The sequence below is a fragment of the Hippocampus bargibanti genome, linkage group LG06 (assembly GCF_051943395.1).
Source record: "Hippocampus bargibanti isolate YZ-2025 linkage group LG06, ASM5194339v1, whole genome shotgun sequence".
Lineage (NCBI taxonomy): Eukaryota > Metazoa > Chordata > Actinopteri > Syngnathiformes > Syngnathidae > Hippocampus > Hippocampus bargibanti.
The window spans coordinates 4,950,001-4,967,840 of NC_142739.1; the positions used below are offsets into that span (position 1 = coordinate 4,950,001).

The following is a 17,840-nucleotide window of genomic DNA, read 5'->3' on the forward strand; positions in this document are numbered from 1 at the left end:
TTTCAACAAGTGGGTTTTGAGGTGAGCCTTGAAAATAGGGAGGGAGTCAATATTACGGATGTTGGGTGGAAGAGAATTCCAGAGTTTGGTAGCAGAGCGGCTGAAAGCTCTGCATCCCATCGTGGTGAGACGGGCAAAGGGCACATAGAGGTGAAGGGAGGATGAGGATCTGAGGGACCGAGAGGGAACAGAGATTTGAAGCAGGTCAGAAAGATAGGGAGGGGCAAGGTTATGGATGGCTTTGAATGTAAACAGAAGTATTTTGAATTCGATACGATGTTTAACAGGTAGCCAGTGGAGTTGCTGGAGGACAGGGGTGATGTGGTGAAAGGAGGGGTTTCTAGTGATGATCCGGGCTGAAGAATTTTGGACGAGTTGGAGTTTATGGAGAAATTTCTGAGAAGTGTGTTGCAATAATTGATGCGGGAGGTGACGAGACTGTGGATAAGGATAGCAGTGGTGTGAGGGGTGAGCGAGGGACGGAGACGGTTAATATTACGAAGGTGGAAATAAGCAGACCGAGTTATGTTATTTATATGGGACTGAAAAGATAGTGAGCTATCGAGGATGACACCCAGGCTCTTGACCTGAGGGGAGGGGGACACGGTTGAACTGTCAATGGTGAGAAAAAAACTATTAATTTTGTGGAGGGTGGATTTGGTACCGACAAGAAGAAGTTCGTTTTTTTCACTGTTTAGCTTGAGAAGGTTATGGGAAAGCCAGGATTTAATTTCTGCGAGGCAAAGTGAGAGGGATGAAGGTGGAAGAAAGGCGTCGGGTTTGCTGCAGAGGTAGAGTTGGGTGTCACCCGCGAAGCAGTGAAAGTGAATGCCAAACTTACGGAAAATATTGCCAAGAGGAAGTAGGTAGATAATAAAGAGAAGGGGCCCCCGGACAGATCCTTGAGGCACAAGGCCTTGAGTGAACGAGTTGATTTGGATAAATTGTGAGCGAATTGTGAGTGAAACCAGCGAAGTGGAGTGTGCATGATGCCTAGAGGGGAAAGTCTGTCGAGCAGGATAGGGTGGGAAATGGTGTCAAAAGCTGCGGTCAGGTCGAGAAGGATGAGGAGGGAGAGTGAACCGGCATCGGCTGCCATGAAAAAATCATTCGTGATTTTTATAAGAGCCTATTCAGTACTGTGGCGGGGCGGAAACCAGACTGGAATTGTTCGTAAAGGTTATTGTGAGTGAGGTGACAGTGAAGCTGGGACGCAACTGTTTTTTCAAGAATTTTGGCGATGAATGGAAGGTGGGAAATTGGACGTAGGTTATTGAAATCGTTTGGATCTGAACCAGGTTTTTTCAGGATTGGAGTAACAATCTCTGCGGACCTCGTTGAAGTAGACTACTACCCAGCACCACTGTCTGATCATAAAATAATCACACTTAAGGTAACCTTGACACCAGTTATGAATATTCCGAAGGCTTTATGTTGGAAGCTGAACAATAGTTTGTTAGCCCATGATGAAGTAAAGGAAAATATAAACAGGTTAATAAAGTCTCATTGGGATACAGCCCTTCTTCAAAACTCTTTCAGCCCCGAGTGGGAACTTCTAAAGTACGAAATCGGTAAATACATGAGGAAATAAAGCAGCAATTTACAGAGCGGAAGAGGACGACTTGTGTGCACACATATTTTCTCTTTCCAGTCAATCAACAACCCTATCTGAGGATGACCACGGCAAGTTAGCAGATGGTATATATAGACGAAAAGCAGAGGGTGCATTTATCAGATCTAGGAGGCGTTGGCTGGAAGAAGGGGAAAAATGCTCATCGTACTAAAAATTGATAACCAAATTGTTTCAGACTACCACAAAATATTCTCTTTCTGCTCAAAATTCTATGGTAATCTATACACTTCTAACCATATGCAAGCAGAGCCAGTATCAATTTTAGAATCCGTCCAATAAAACTATTAACATTAATGAGAAAAAACCGATGTGATCAACCAATCAGTCTAATTGAGGTACAGGATGCAATTAAACAGCTCAATAAATCTCCTGGAAACGATGGGCTTACTTCAGAATTGTATAAAACTTTTTCTGACCCTTTGGCTCCTTTCCTGCTCAATGTTTTTTCTGAAAGCATCTCAAAAGGCTCCCTCCCCTGTTCACTCTCTCAGGGTCTTATGTCTCTCATTCCAAAACCAAAAAAAGACACATCATCTCTTGAAAACTGGCGCCCTATCTCCCTACTAAGTACCGATTATATAGTTTTAGCCACAAGTTATTAACCACAATAGTTTTATTTTATTTCTCGATTTTTACAAAGCTTTTGCCACTTTGGAACACCATTTTATTTTTCAATCACTTAATAAGTTTGGTTTTGGAAACTACTTTACCCAGGCTGTTAAGACACTGTACACCATCTGTAACTCCTCATCACTGCTTAAATATGGTACATCCCCTCGCTTCAATGTCTCCCGTGGCATCCGTCAATGTTGTCCCATTTCTCCCTATTTATTCTTACTTTCAGCACAAATCTTATCACTCTTGGTCACTGAAAGCGAGGTCCAAGGTATTGAAGTAGCGAGCAGACAGGTTGTGATTAGCCAGGTGGCAGATGACACCACACTATTCCTGAAAAATTCTGAGCAAATTCTTCAAAGGTGGTTAAACAGTTTTCCAAAGTGTCAGGTCTCTCGCTAAATATAAATAAATGTGAGTTGTTAGCTGTGAATTCATGTAATGAGTCTATGCTATACAACATACCTGTAAAAAGTCAAGTGACGTACCTAGGTGTTGTCATTGCCAAAGAAGACGAAGAGCGTTGCCATCTGAACCTCGATCCAATAATTGATAAAACCAAGAAGTGGTTTAATCACTGGTTACAAAGGGATCTATCACTAAACGGAAGAATACTGCTAGCAAAAAGTGAGGGAATCTCTCGGTTTGTATATCCTACATTGACTTTAAATGTGGATCCAAGTACATGTAAGACCATGGACAAAATCATGTACATATAATGAGTTTTATTTTTCAATACAAAGTTATACAGTGGTACCTCGGTTCTCGAATATAATTCGTTCCAGGACCCTGTTCGAAAGTGATTTTTTTCGAACACCGAAACCACCTTTTTGCTCCTGTCACTTACGAGTTGACAGCGGGGGGTGGGGTGGGGTGCGGGGAGGCGGGGCTGCCTCTCCCGGCCGCCCTCCACCTACTGTCAATTCTCTAATCACGGACACGAGGCATTTATACGGTTCGCGATCCAATGCTGGATGATGATTGACTCAACTCGCCACCATACCTGGACTCTTCCTTCGATGCAAGAATATCTTGAATATTTTGTTTGAACACCGATTTGTTCGAACAGTGAGGCGTTCGAGAACCGAGGTACCACTGTATAAGAAACTCTGTCATATCCAGGACGTTAAAGGAGGGAGGCCTAAATTTTTTGGACTTTACTTTTCTAAACTATACGTTTAAGATTAACTGGCGGCGTAATTATCTGTGTAGCCCTGATGCAATCTGGAATTTCATTCCAAAATCCATGTTTTCCCAACTTGGTGGTCTGTCTTTCTTGCTGAAATGTAATTATAAGGTTGAAAAATTGCCTGTTAAAATGTCAAAATTCCATAAACAAATTTTATTAGCCTGGTGCCCAATGTATAACCATTCTTTCTCTCCCCATTCATGAATGATCTGGAATAACTGTCATATTTTGTACACAAACAAATCACTGTTTTTGTCGAGATGGATTGACTTGGGTATCATTTAAGTAAAGCAAATTTTTAACACAATGATTTAATGAACTATGCTGAGTTTCTCAATAGGCATCAAATCCCTGTGACCCCCAAGGACTTTGCCATCGTTATGGATGCCATCCCAAGTGGTATCATAAGCCTGTTCAAGGGTCACTCTGCTACTCCTGACAGACCACCGCCAATTCCAGTGACAGAAACCGCCCTGGGTAAAGTCTGTTTCTCATCAATTACTCGAAATCGGAATCGTGCATTTAGACATTTGTTTCAAAAATCTTTTGTGATTGTTCCCTACATTGTTCATCACGGGAGAACGTATGTCCCAAATATCCCATGGGAAAAGGTTTGGACCCTCCCATATACATTTTTCATCACAAACAAACAAAGAGAAATAACCTACAAACCTTTGCACCGTTGGTATCCTGTTAAACATCAGATATGGCCCTTCCAGGATATATCTTGTACATTTTGTGAAGCTGAGCCTGAAACTGCAACTCACCTCTTCTGGGCTTGTCCCGAAACTACTCGCTTCTGGAAACACTTTGTCAAATATGTTCAATGTTTTTGTTTTTGTTTTTCTATCATTCCTTTCATCACTTTGCTGCTGCGAAATGTAAATTTCTCCACTGTGAGACTTATAAAGGCATATCCAATACAATGTAAAATCCCTTCTCCGTTCATATTTCACTACAAATACATGCTGTTTGGATATTACAACAAGACGAACGATAAATATTTTATTTTTAATTTATTAGTTTTTCTTGCCAAACATCATATTCATAAATCTAAATTTTGTGGGAGGAAACCCCTATTTGTAATATTTCAAAATGAAATGAAACTATATCAGAAAACTATTCAACCATCTGCCGACCCAAACGCTATCAAAACACATGATTTGTTGATGAAATATGGCATAGGACGATGTGCTTGCCCAATCATCTGGTGTTCCCCCCTCTCCTTTTTGTCAATTTCACTATGTTGTGCAGACTCAATGAAATGTTAAAACCCCTGGCACCCCCCCCCCCGCCTTTTCTGTCTTCTCTCTCTTCTTTCCTCTATTGTTTACTTCTCTCCTCTTTTTCCCTTTTTAAAATGATTAAACATGCAGATCAAACCCCTAAAGATGGAGGACACTGATTTGCTGTGGCGAACCCGTCAAGGGAAAAGCCGAAAGGAAAAGAAGTACAAGTATAATGATTATCTGGTATTGTCTCTTACGCGATTATGTCACCTAATGTATGTTGCCAACTGTTTACACAATCTTAACTATGCAAAAAGATTTGTTGAGACGCACCTCTGATTTACTTCTAGAAGCTCCACGAGCTATTCAAAACCAGTGGTTTTGTTTGCTTTTGTTGTCTTTTGTTTGCAGTGTTGTTTGTTTCTTTTACTTTGTTTGTTTGCATGCCATTTGAATTAAAAAAACGAGTAGTCAGAGAGAGAGCATGCATGACTGCGCATGAGTTGTGGCGTAACTACAACTCCGGTATGATTGTGCTAACTGCAACGTTTGCTGAATAAAAGCCTGACCAGCTGTGCCAGCGACTGCGCGCATCCTTTATCACGCCGAGGGGCATTAAAATATTATAAGAACAACTTGGGTGCCGAGCAGCAAGTATGCATCGGTCCACAATTGTGGAAACGTGCTTGGGGGCACTCAGACCGTGGGTATCAGAATCAGAATCAGAATACCTTTATTCGTCCCACAATGGGGAAATTTGCAGTCCACAGCAGCAATTGAAAAGGGATGGGGTATGGGTGAAAGGATAGAAAACAAGATATTCTAAGCATAACAAAATAAAGTGTCAACTGTATACTGTGCAGATGTAAATGTGCAAAACCGTTCCATAAGAAAAACTGTACATAGTGCAGAATCAAGAAATGCATTTTGATATATTGCAACAACCCATATTTACAAGTGTCCATTTTTTTTCTTTTTTCACATGTGATCATTGAGAATTGTGAAGCCTGACAGCAGTCGGTAGGAACGAGCGGCGGTACCTCTCCTTCTTGCAGCGCGGGTGTAATAGTCTCTGGCTAAAGGAGCTACCAGTGCTGTCAGGGTGGGCAGGAGGGGGTGGGAGGGGCTGTCCATCATAGCTTTTAGTTTAGCTAGCGTCCGTCTGTTGCCCACCTCCTCCAGAGAGTCCAGCGAGCAGCCCACGACAGAACTGGGCCGCTTGACAAGGCGCTACAGTCTTTTTCTGTCCCGGGTGGTGATGCTGCCTGACCAGCAGACAATGCCATAGTGGATGGCTGATGCCACCACAGAGTCATAGAAAGTCTTTAGGAGTTACCCCTGGACTCCAAAAGACCTCAGTTTCCTGAGTAGGAAGAGGCGACTCTGTCCCTTTTTGATTAGGGCATCCGTGTTTGTTGACCAGTCCAGTTTATTGTTCAGAGTAACACCCAGGTACTTGTAGGAGGTCACCCTCTCAATGTCCGAACCCTGGATGTTCAATGGTGCAGGTGAGGATTGTTTCCTGCAGAAGTCCACCACCAGCTCCTTGGTTTTCCCCGTGTTGATCTGGAGGTGATTCTGCTGGCACCAGTCCACAAAGTCCTTTGTCAGTCCCCTGTACTCCCTATCGTCTCCCTCTGTAATGAGGCCGACAATAGCTGAGTCAAGTATCGTAGTATACATTATTGCACGTACAAAGCCGAGAGTTGTCCACTGTCAGCACCTCCTGACAGAGTCGGATATGTTGATAAATCCGAAGAAATGGGATGAAATACAGTATATCCATAATTAACCACGTGTAAATGAGTCATAGTCCACAGTTCGTACTTAGAGTAGGTGACAAACTTAATGTTCCACGCAATTAAAACGTCAAGTCTCGCTCAGGGTTTCTTTCAGTTTGTGATGCATTCATGAAAAAAGCCCTGCCTCAGACAATTTTATGTTGCTGACCAACAGATGATTCACGGAAAATGTTTTATCACAAGTGCAACTGTCGTTGCACTTTTTTTTTCTTAAATAGCCATGTAGCTGTATAAATACATAGATGGAAGATGGCCATATGGACACAGATACAATTTAGCCTTTCGCTGCGTGCTTTGCGAAAGGGAGCAAGATCAAACCCTTATGATTACTGCCTTTAGTCACTATAATGTCAAGCATGGTTTAATTAACGCGCCAACTAATCAGTGTTACATTATATCTAGGACAGGTTCAAACAGTCATAATCTTCAACGGTTCTCATGCCACTCAATTCGACTGTTCTTTAAGATCACGAACTTTACGCAGTGTTGATGAAGGCAGCATCGGTGAAACGGCTGAAACCAGAAGGACACACTCAGAGTGGAGTGTGCGAGGAACCTGTACTCTTCCACAACATAAAGAGACAGGAATCTAAAACAGATAAAAATATTTTTGGGCTTCAAGGTAAGACGCGTAGGTCTAAACAATTCGTGTTTACCTTGACGGATCCATACTCTTTTTGGAGCGGCATACCGTTTTTTTCTGTGTATGTGCTGGGGCTTCAACGGCGTTTAAACTGGTAAGGAAGTGACTGCAGATATTTATTTTTTATTTTGATGTTGTTGCTGCTGCCTTCGAAGTCGCCCGAGGCTTCGCCAAGAGCGTGGGTTTTCTTTTAACAAGTAATTTATTTTACTAGTGAGACACAAAACTGCATTTACTCCAAATAGATAATGGGTCATTTTGAGGAATGCTTGACTGATATGAACTGGAACCTCACCGAACAAGAGCAAACACCGTATGATATAATGATCAAACATTGTTTATCTGGTAACGGGTAAGATTGAGTTATACATTTGCAGCAATTGAGCATACCAACAGAAGGGAGCAGATGCATTAAGTGAAGTTAAAAATAAATGCAAAGGTCTTATTAACGATTAAAGATACTCTTTGTGTAGCCATCCTCCCGTGGGGGCAGATTTATCATAATCGTTATGTAGAACATACGAAGGGAAAGCGAGAGAGAGAGCTTGTGCACATGCTTGTGCGCGTGCATACGCGCCAAAGCAGTCTTATTGGATGTTTTTTTTGTTCATAGTTTATCCAACATAAGTGATCAAGGATCTAGGCGTGCCCAATTTTCATGTTGCTGGAATTTTAGTTGAATGGTTATCTTTCTGACACACGCACGCATTCGTGCGCGCACATTTAAACGCACTCAAAACAAAACTGCCATTACAAATGCGAGTTTTAGGTAGAGACACATATCGCCTTTATTACGTTTTCACAATTCAAGTAACATTCCCCATGTCCGTAGTTATTTGTAATCTCCTTTACCTACTCATGATGTGAAAACACAATTATTTATTTACTTCACTGTAAAGAGAAAGCGGAAATGAAGAGGGACCTGTGTAACTTTGACGGCATGATTACTCGTAGACCTCAGACAATATTCGATGATTTTTTTTTCTTCCATCGACAGCCAGATGCGCATACTAACCAGGCACACGGAACAGCAGTAATTTATGATTTATCGTAGCCAAGGTGACAGAGTCAATGATAGTGGTCATGTTTAGTCACCAAAGCTTAATGGAAAATGTGTCGGAATAGACTGGGATATTTTTAGATCCTGAAAAGTGATTCTGTTAAAAGGAAAAGCCAAGAGACACATTCTTTTTCAGCAGTGCTATTTTCCTCTATGCCTCCGTAGCACAGTTCTTATTCAGCAATGTGTAGTCAGAGACTGTAGTAAAATAAAGGCACATTACTCCTTTTGTGGTTAAAGTTGAGTAATGACTAAAAATACATTTTGTGTCATAAACACACATTCCAGTGATGTCTGTAGAACTGTTTTGTAAGTAAACATAATATATTTTGTCCCTGTCTTTTTGCATAGCTAATATGTATAGTGTGTGTGTGTGTGTGTGTGTGTGTGTGTGTGTGTGTGTGTGTGTGTGTGTGTGTGTGTGTGTGTGTGTGTGTGTGTATGTGTGTGTGTGTGTGTGTGTGTGTGTCCAAGACAATGTTTTACTGATGTGTCAATGTGACAATGAGGACAAGGCAAGGCTTTGTGATGGTATAAATGCATGTTTAACCCATATGAATGAATGGAGGCTCACATTCCACAGCGGCAAGTCCTTTGCCGAATGGCACCACTAACTTCTGTTTTCATTTCATGACTACCTTCTGCCGTTATCACTACAAACTGAATCACTTACGTACCTTTTACTACATCAAGCCTCCAAAATGTATGCCTATGTTGATATTGATTTCTTTCTCTTTCTTTTCTTTCTTTCTTTCAACCGCTGTGAGTGTCCAATAACTCTTGCATGTTTCAAAATCTCACGCACCAGTCACATAGCGCGCACACATTTCCCCATTTTGTTGACTTGAATGCAGTCTTGAATAGAGGACCTGGAAGTGATCCTTGATTAAAATCACAAGATATTTACCAGAAATAACCTAGGTGAAACTAACCATTTCATGCACCTTGTAAGATGATAACTTGCCAAACTGTCCCCTGTAATAACCCCTGTCCTAATGGGCTAAAGTCACCTTGCAAAATCTAACTATTGACATTCAATATACAACTTTAACAATCACTTCTGTAAATATTGCAAAAATATTTTACTTTATAATGAGTATTTTTAATGTTGATTGCTTTTATTTTGTTGTTTATTTCTGAGGTCTCGTTACTGTAGTTCAAGATGTGGTTGTTGTCTTGTTAGCGCTGCTGACATCTGCTGGGAAGAGTGGGCAGAAAACAACACACACCGCGAGGTCCAAAGATTTTATTTATTGTTACCTGCTTCTCATTTCCATGACCTCCTCCTTACCAATATCCCCAGTTTATTGGTAACGGCAGAGCTATTCTGCTTTGTGCTCTACCTTACAGGTGTTTTCTATTTAACCATACATGTTGAGACAGTTGCACAATTCCCCTCTCATACTTTAAAATCATTTTAGGAAAATATGCACTTCATAACTTACAATCAAATTTTGTTACAAGGCCTGGTGTCTGTTTTGCAGTGATGGCATTCATCCTCTGCTGCATCATGAGGTTTTCCACACTTAAAGGGCAATTGCACAGTGTGAGCCTAGTAACACCAAGACCCTGGATTAAATAATAAAAGAGTCCCCCCATCAACACCCCCCATGGGAAATACTGCTTAATGCCACAGAATGGAAATTTGACGCATCTTGCACCTTGCAACTTGAAAGATGTCTGGTGCGTTTTACTAGTTGGCAAATTTTGGAAACTACAGTAACAGGTGGATAGTTAATCTCTGTATTTAGGTCACATCTGTGCCCTCTTCTTAACCCCTCCCCCCTTTTAATGTAGTCTCTCCCTCGCAAGTCAGGTAGTACACTGCAAAGCCACACTGCTGTCGAAATTAGAGTACAAGAAATTGATGTCGTAATCAGAGGCTTATTATCGCAGCGGGTTAGCAGTTGTTGGCTAGCAGGGGATCTGCTGCTGTGGGGATTCAGCCACGGGCACATTTTAGTCTTAGCCCTTGCTGGCAGGGTGGGGACTGAGGAATGTTTTGTGTTGGGCTGAAGTGTTGATAATACTACTATTGTTTAGTCAATGTGGATAAAAGTTGAACATTTGCCCCTGAATTATCTTAAACAGTGGGGCAAGGAATCCACTAATATAAACATAGTTTGAACACACAATGATTTGTCTTATTTTGCTCATACTGGCATGCGTGAGGCTAGACAAAGTAGGTCGTTGGCATTTTCAGTATTGTTTCTTTGATGAGTTACACCTATCAATTATCTGGGGAAATTATTGTAGGAGATTTCCCAAAGGGATTGATGAACAACAAAAACAGCCAGACGTGAGACTCAATGTAAAAATAATTACATTTGCCATACATACTGAAACTAAACCACATGAATATTTTTTTCTTGGGCGGGGGGGGGGGGGGGTGATGACATGATGAAATGATAATATTGCCTAAGATGTCCACTGTAGTAACCACTGTCCCAGAAAGCGTTAAAACACAGAAGACATTCACTGACCAACAAAATCACTTGATACAGAGAATATGAACAGGACCACAAGAACTAAGATCGTCAACAATGCATTCAGCCGAAATTTATAGAAGTTTCGCCGTGCAATGTCCACTCAAGCAGAGGTCCCCTATCCCCGGGCCACTGACCACTCCTGGTCCATGAGTTTATCTCAATCGCATTCCCACGTACTAAGCTCACTAGGCATAAAATGTGGTGATGGTGAGTCGTGTATTTCATCCACTTTGAATCTTATTTTGAAGGCACTGTTCGTGTTTATTATGTTTCGAAATTACTACAATTTTCCTGCAGGTCACATTATATTAATTTTGTTGCATTTATCCGACACACCTGAAAGGTTGGAAATATTGTTGGACTTTTACCGGTCAGTGGTGCAAAAAATGTTGGGGACTGCTGCTCGAAAGGGACATAGCAAGAGCGCAATTGGAGATGTTGGTTCTTTTTTTAAAGGGAAGAAACCAGCTTTTGCTGCAATTGCTTTATTCAGCATAGTTTTGTTCAGATGACTCATTCAATGAAAAAAACATCAAATGATAATGTGTTGTCACAGTTATATTTTTGCTCAATAGCCCCCATTACCCTATTAACATTTCCCGATTGTGTAACTATGCAAAACAACAAACCACAGCATCAATTAGGACAGAGCGCCGCATTCTCGAAATGTCGTTAAATGGGTGAAAAAAAAAAAAAAAAACACATACAACGTTTTGGGCACTGAATTTAAGCATTACTTGAGCTAACTGATGATGCAGTTCTATTTTCATCTACTGCAAGATAATTATGCCATGTAAAAGCCATTTGATTCTTCTTTTACTTGATGGTTTTACTTTTTTACTTTTACCAGGATGTCATGATCACCGCTCGAATGACAGGGCAGTATGTTTAGAGTGACTCATGCTGATTTAACTTATAAGATACTGAAGTTTTCCAGCACCGTCTGAATATTAGCGTGGGTGTGAATTTGACACAGGTACAGTTTGAACACATCACTCTACAAATAACCCCACTGGAATAACTCGCTTGGCGAACACTTATTCTCACGCCAATGAGACGGACAATAGGTAGTGCTGCATGTATTCAATATGCAGTGGTGATTAATGAACAGGAGGTGGCCCTTACCGAGCGGCTAATAATCCAATGAAAATTGCTGAATATCAATCTTGTTTTTCAGTGTTCTGTTTGTTTTAAACTGGAACATCTTCAAAGAACGACCCTGTGTTGTGTTGCGTGGTGATTCAGAGCTCTTTGTTCGCCTGTGACGAGCAATACTTTTTGTTATTGGATTGTATGAAATTACATTTCCTCAAGAAACCAATCTAAAATGGAAAATTAAAACATAAAACTGTATTATTATACAATCTGCATTTTCCATCACTGCTTATTTCCTGTCATACGCGTAATTAACCATGCAATGAAATAGCTATTGTGGCCAGAGAGCTGCCATCCGAATGCAAAACATTCATTAACAATGCTAATCAGCTTTCATTGACATATTGATCGTCGTTAATAGATTTCCGCTTGCATCTATGACCAGCCCATGCCATTGTTGCGGTGATTGCTGCAGGATTAAAGAAGAGAAATAAGATAAACTGTGGAAGAACCACGTGGCTGTGGTCAGGTCAGGTATTGAAAGAGAGCGATAGAAGGGGACAGCGGCTCGCGGAAGGAACAGCGCACCTCATCCAGGCCAGATGTCACTGTCGTGATTGATCCACTGCTTTGCACATTTGTCTTATTTTATTTAAACCCTGTATTGGTTTACCTTGAAAAAAAAAATACATCAGAATGCAAAACATTTCTTTCAGACACTTTCCCAATCACAAATTCATCGTCATTCACAGATTTTTACGAAAACAAGGTCGAGATAAACGCTTTTAGTATAATGTTGTCTCTGATCTGTTGAAAATGATGAGTCATGAAATGATGTTATTATCATTTACTATCTTTAGCACCTCCGAGCATACAGATAAAATACATTACATTTTGCTAAATGATTCGATCATGCAATGTTTTATGCTTTTTCAATACGTGGGTGCAACAATTCCATGCATTTTGAAGGAGTGACCATGGGTCTTCAATGAGATGTGACATGGTGATCTTTAAACTTAATCCAAAGGCACAGCAACCCAGAAAGCATGAAGAGTGAGTGGGGGTTAGAGGAACAGATTATTAAGCAAAGAGGCTCCTTCTTTTCTGCTGCTTTGTTGCCATTAAGAAACATACTTGACATTTTTAAACAATCAATAAATGACCCCAATGATAAAGAAAACAAGTTTCCCACTAGTGTTTTCATCTCCTGTATAGTTCCTTGTTTGGATTGGATTGGATTGGATTTGCCTTTATTAGTCTCACAGTGGAGAAATTTATATTTCACAGCAGCAGAATTATGAAAAAAATGAAAGTAGAAAAGCAAAATACAGGAGCTGCTGGAAAGGCAGCCACTCTCGTGGCGCCGTCTTGAAGTCAAAAGAACAAAAAAAAAAACTAAATAACAAATAACATGACAACACAAAGACACAGAGAGACATCCATTCTTAAGCACTTTCTGTACCCTCTTTGTTACATAGAGCATGTTTGAGAAGATGTCGGTATTAAAATTGAGGTTACCATTGGTTGTTTCATTGCAGTTTAAATAATTTTACAGTTTTAATTTTATGTCCAAATCACCTGAAAAAAGTCACAATATCAACAGTGCATTATAGATTGTTGCCATGGAAAACCCTGTAAGATTGACAAGAGCTGGGTCGACTACTCTGAAACAATGCTATGAAGATTTCTCCATCCATCCATCCATCCATCCATCCATCCATCCATCCATCCATCCATCCATCCATTCCATCCATCCATCCATCCATCCATCCATCCATCCATCCATCCATTTTCCGTACCGCTTATTCCTCATTATGGTCACGGGGGGTGCTGGAGCCTATCCCAGCCGTCTTCGGGCACTAGGCGGAGAACACCCTGAATTAGTTGCCAGCCAATTGCAGGCCACACAAAGACAACCATTAGCTCTCACACACACACCTAGGGACAATTTTTGAGTGTTCAATCAGTCTACCATGCATCTTTTTTGGAATATGGGAGGAAACCGGAGGAGCTGGAGAAAACCCACACCTGTCTGGGGAGAACATGCAAACTTGCACAGTCACCCACACATGCACACACACACGCACACATGCACGCACGAACACACACACGCACACGCACACACACACACACACACACACACACACACACACACACACACACACACACACACACACACACCAACTTTCTAACTGCGTTCATTGTCTTTGAACATCCCTCCGTCTATGCCAGGGGTGGGCAAACTTTTTGACTCGCGGGCCGCATTGGGTTCTAAAATTTGACAGAGGGGCCGGGCCAGGAGCATTCGGAGGGAGTGTTTGGGCCGGAAATACTCCGAACAAGTTATGTCCATAATTTATAAAATCACTTCAAATGACTTCGACTGAGCGTATTTTACAAAGATTCCACAGCATATAGCTATAGTTTACGGTTTAAGACTTGCGCTGAATATTCATGAAGTCTTGTTTTCGAGTTGATGACGATCCCCATGTGACGTCACGTTTGGACCGCCCCTGACCGAGAAAGCGACATACAATGCATTTTGGGTACTTTGTTTGGTCTGAAAACTTCGTGTTGATCCGTGTTGATGGCGAAATTAGAAGGAAAACACATAAATAACGCCATGGTGAATCGTTGTGTGTTGCACCAAGACAACTATTTGATATTTGCTGACACAAATTCCCAGCTGACAAATCAGCCCATTTCCAACGGAGCTTGGGCGCAATCTTCTGCTTTTTCTGGGTGCTACATTTCTGTCCTTGACGGCTCGAATTGATATGGGAGGACTCCTAGAATCAATTGCAAACATTTATGCTTTCCTCTTCAGAAGAACAAGAACAAGAAAACATCTTCTCCGAATCTGAAGCCATTGTTTTGATTCTCGAGCAAGGCAAGACGTCTTGGCGTGACGTCACGAACAAGGGGGTGGGACCTTCTGAAACTGGCCATTTCCGGATTCATTTTGAAGTCATTTTTATTGGTGTTTTTCATTTAACTAAAAATATCAGCCTGCCTGTTTTGGGTATTTTAGATGCTATAAAACGTTTTTCTGATGTCAGTGGGAAACACAAAAAAATGGTGCCGGTTGTCCTTTAAATGTAGTGTGTACAAACCTCATAGCACAGTAAGACCCCAATTTATTAACTGTCTTTCAAATGTGAAAAATATCCCTGATCAGGTAAATTTGTCTCAAGCAATATGGCGTTTACATACTATTTCGCAGATACTTGGAGGAGGAAATGGAAATAGATTAAAATAACATATGCACTGTGATTTGTCAAGATTGCGTCTGTTTTTAAGTTTCCATCGAAGGGGCAAAGTTAAAGAAATCAACATTTATTGAAAAATTTCAACATTCAAAACATATTATTACACAACGAAATATTCAAGCTCAATAATACCTACTTGTGTTAAATTCCGCCAAATCATAGATGGTTTGTCCTGACCGCGCGCTCAACAAACTCCTCACTGACGCTCTCGCCTTCACACGCTAACAATACACGCGTACCGTCGCCGAGCACACAAACATCGACTACCTGCAGTTGAAATTTGCATACTCGGCTCGGCAGCCAATCAGAAGCCTGCTTCTTTCTTCCGGACTTTCGCAAGCGTTACAAAGTCGTGCAATTGCATGTCATTTTCCAAAATAGATGCACAGAACCTAAGACTAGAAGAAAGATTCAAAAGAAGCTAACAACATATGTGACGCTACAAAACGTAAATTTACATTAAACCGTGACTGTAAAGTGTACGTGAGACTTATGAAAGGGGCTTAGTGGCTCGTAGGAAGCAATGCAAACGTTGCATTGTGCACCGCAATGGCAATCGACTACTGTAGCAAAATTTACAGCTATGCGTATTTGCTGTAAATTAAGCAAGGTAGCATTTGTCGTTGGTCCATTCTTGATTTAAAAAAAACTTTATACTTTGTGACAATGTTTTTTAATGGGATTGGTTTTCAGATATCTGCCCTGTTGTTCGCTAGCTTTTTGGCTTGAGTTTTAGACACTGTACTATAATTTGGGCAAATTCGGCGGGCCGGATTGAAAAGCCTAACGGGCCGTATGTGGCCCGCGGGCCGTAGTTTGCCCATGTCTGGTCTATGCCCTGCAACTATCCCCATTGTGGGACTATTAAAGGCTTTCTAATTCAGATTTCCTTAACCTTTTACCCTTACAAGGGAAGCGTGCATGCCGTAACCTGTCCCAGCTGTCTTCGGGCAAGTGGGGGCAGACACCCTGAACCAGTTGCCATCCAATCACACACAAGTGTGCATGCATTTGTTTTAATTGATTCATAAGGCAAAATCACAGCAAAAGTAACCTCAAGTCTGTTTTTATATGAGCAGGTATCATGCCCCCGATAACAATGGACAGACCCATAGTTTTTCCCCAGTGTGGAAAGAGAAGTTTACGTGGTTTGCAGCAGACGACGCAACGTAAATATTGCACTGTGCAACCTGCCGGGAAGTGTATGGACAAACGACAATTGGAGCAAAATCATCAGCAAAGGATATTTATGACAAATTAAGCAAGGGAGCATTTGTGGTAGGTACATCAATTACATAATTTTAAAGTGTTGTTCTGTTATATATTCTGATTATCAATCCTTAATACTTTGCAACAATTATTTTTTTTGCGATGAGTCGTCTTACTGTGTTTCAAGTTGTGAAAAATTGGGCAGGCAACTTTATGGCCGTACAGGCCACTTTTCAAAGTTGTCTGTCCTGGTGTCATGTTTTTGTCATGAGTTTCAGACACTGCGATTGATATTGCGTAGGTGGAAGTACGCAGATCGGGTTAAGTTATTTATATGGGAGTGGAAAGATAGTGTACTGTCAAGGAGGACGCCTAGGCTTTTGACCTGATGGGAGGGAGAAACAGTCGAATTGTCAATAGTGAGATAGAAACTGTTAGCTTTGCTCAAGGTGGATTTGGTACCGAGGAGAATTTGAGTTTTCTCGCTGTTAAGTTTGAGGACGTTATGGGTAAACCAGGATTTAATTTCAGAGAGGCAGAGTGAAAGGGAAGAAGGTGGAAGAGAGGCGTAAGGTTTGCTCGAGAGATAGAGTTGGGTGTCACCCGCAAAGCAATGAAATTGTATCCAAAATTTACATGCTCTATGTGTTCTCTATGTGTCCAAGAGCTACTTGTAAAGTTTTCTAGACCACTTGTTAGTCCTATATTATATTTAAATAACAAAGTTTTTCTTGATATTACCTACTCATAAATATTTGCATATCGATACATGAACTTTTATAACTATAGGTACTTGTACAACTATATTCACTTTATTTTAACATAAAAATCACTACGCACACACACACACACACACACACACACACACACACACACACACACACACACACACACACACACACACACACACACACACACACACACACACACACACACACACACACACACACACACACACACAAAGAGAGTGAGAGAGTGAGAGAGAGAGAGAAAGAGAAAGACAGAGACAGAGACAGACACACAGAGACAGGGAAAGACAAGGGGGTTTGCGGCAAGGCCACACTGTCTCTTCCCAATAAGTGTACTTGTACAACTATACAACTATAGTCACTTTATTTCAATTTGAAAATCACTACACACACATACGCACACTCACACACACACACACACACACACACACACACACACACACACACACACACACACACACACACACACACACACACACACACACACACACACGCACACAAACAAGCACACACAGAAAGAGTGAGTGAGAGAGAGAGACAGAGAGAGAGAGAGAAAGAGATAGAGATAAAGAGATGGAGAGAAAGAGAAGGGGGGATTGCGGCAAGGCCACACTGTCTCTTCCCAATAAGTCAACTGTCGTTTAGTTGGGCTTAGAAGAGTGTGATTATAGTGCAAATTGAATATATTTCCTGAAAGACAGAGAGAGAGAGAGAGAGAGAGAGAGAGAGAGAGAGAGAGAGAGAGAGAGAGAGAGAGAGAGAGAGAGAGAGAGAGAGAGAGATAAAGAGGGAGAGGGCATTGAATCAAGGCCACACTGTCTCTTCCCAATAAGTCAACTGTGGTTTATTTGGGCTATC

At 41.2% G+C, this 17,840-nt stretch overlaps 1 protein-coding gene across 5 annotated transcripts in view; it reads left to right on the plus strand.

The window, feature by feature from the left end:
- Nucleotides 1-6,994: 6,994 nt before the first annotated feature.
- LOC148896231 (zinc finger protein 516-like) overlaps nucleotides 6,995-17,840 on the plus strand; it is a 90,553-nt gene continuing 79,707 nt past the window's right edge. For all 5 annotated transcript variants that reach the window (XM_088999121.1, XM_088999117.1, XM_088999116.1 and 2 more), the window contains exon 1: nucleotides 6,995-7,205. The gene's annotated coding sequence lies outside the window, so the exon portion shown is untranslated. The remainder of the gene's footprint in view (nucleotides 7,206-17,840) is intronic.